The following is a 2,070-nucleotide window of genomic DNA, read 5'->3' on the forward strand; positions in this document are numbered from 1 at the left end:
GCTTCAAGTAGAGTTGCCAACTTTCTAATTGCAAAAAACTGAACACCCTTGTGCCGGCCCCTTCCCTGAGGCCCCTCCCTGCCCCGCCCCTTCTCCGAGATCCCGCATCCTGCTCACTCATCCCTCTCCCCCTGTTGTTCGCTGAACCACACCCTCACTCACTTGCTCATTTTCACCGGGCTGTGCGCGGAGCCTCCCAGGCCCCCTCCGCCTAGGAGCTGAAGTGATAGGCCAGCCACTTTCCAGGAGTTGTGCAGAGCTGGGCACGAGCCTGCCTGCCCCGCTGCAATGGCAAAAGGCAACTTTTAACAGCCTGGTTAGCGGTGCTGACTGGAGCCACCAAGGTCCCTTTTTGACTGAGTGTTCTGGTAAAAAAAACGGACACCTGGCAACCGTAGCTTCAAGATGTAATGCCCAGCTCAGATAGACACACATGCACTTGCTCTGATCATAAAAACAGAAACCCTGTCTGATGCATCTGATGAAGTGGGTCTAGCCCATGAAAGCTTATGCCCAAATAAATTCATCAGTCTCTAAGGTGCCACAAGGACTCCTCATTGTTTTTGATGATACAGACTAACACAGCTACCACTCTGAACCCCGTCTGAGATTCTAGTTACAAGCCTGAGCCACTGCCCATGCTGCCATGGCCACAATGCTAATTTAGTACACTATCTTGAGCAGAGCTAGCACATGTATATCTACCCAAACTGGCAATTACACCTGCCAGCTGCAGTGCAGAGGGACCACGGTGGCCATGGCAATGCAGTGGAAACAGACTATGCTCACCAGTCATCAATTCCATACCCAGGCTGCAGAAGGAAGTAGGGTCGCAAGTTAACAGCAGATTCTGAGACCTGGCAGAGACAATCTGGAACAGGATGTGATCCTGCTGCATTACTCTCACAATGTAGCAGATGTCTGCAAGATGTCTGGCTTCCTGCAGCTAATCTGGAAGTGGGAAATGGGGGAAATCCCACCTTGTGCCAGGAGCTGCGGGCCCTGACCAGGCTCCCCGTAGGGTGAGGTTTTCTCTCTGAGACTCAGCGTTTTAACTTGTCTCCCTGTGTATTAAAAGGAGCACTAGGAGGAAACTAAGCACCAAACAGCACCCCATAATCAAGGCTAGCTGGAGAGACAGGTGTGAAAGAAGTCTCCCAAAGGGTACCAGCTGCATGATGGTACTCAACAAATCCCAATTCTACATATATAAACCACTCCCAAAGATAAGCAGACACTTGGAGTGGATGTGATGGGGCTGGGAAGTAAGGAGAATGAGAACAGTAATGAAAAAGCTAGGACTACTTAAGGGACAGGAAAGAAGCTGTCACACATTGCTGAGTTTGCTTTGGGAGGCTGTGCTGGGACTTCAGAGGGGTGCCTGGGTTACTTGGATGGGGTTTGTGATAGGAACCTGGAGGGTAGCGAGTCTAGGCTCTAGGGCCAATATTGGGGCCTCTTTACCTTGTCCTACTGAAGCTGAGGCCTTCTCATTCTCCAGCTGAAGAGAGGTCACCTGGCTGCCTGCCCAGCAGACTCCATGGCGGTCCTAGGTGGCATGGGAGAGCATCTGCAGACAACTGTCTGTTACCTGTAAACAGTTCAGTGGTGAGTTGGAAAGACAAGGCTGCAGGCACTAGTGTCATGCAAAATCTGTATCCTCCTGACAGGCCTCCTGATAAGTTTTTGGAAGCAATGGAGCAGAAGACAATTATGGGGCTGATTTTAAGTTCCCCACCCTATACCAACCAGCTGCCATGGTCGGGGGCCATGATGCTAGCACTGAGAGCTAGCATCCAGCTTAAGAAAGAATTTCATTCATTCACCATGATTAAATTCAAACATCTATTTTAAAGTGCATGAAAAGAAAATAAAGTATAAAAAGAATAAAGCAATTTGTTTCAAAAAGACAGTCTGAAACAGTAATACACATGTGGTGGAAACAGAACAGCTGAAAATAAAGCTATGTATCAGCGAGCGAACTGTGAAACACACTGGTTCTTTAAGGAACGCCTGGGGGAGGAGGCTTTCTGAGCAGTGTACATGTGGTGATGTCATTGTGTTGGTGCA

This window comes from Lepidochelys kempii, chromosome 3 (genome assembly GCF_965140265.1).
Source record: "Lepidochelys kempii isolate rLepKem1 chromosome 3, rLepKem1.hap2, whole genome shotgun sequence".
NCBI lineage: Eukaryota > Metazoa > Chordata > Testudines > Cheloniidae > Lepidochelys > Lepidochelys kempii.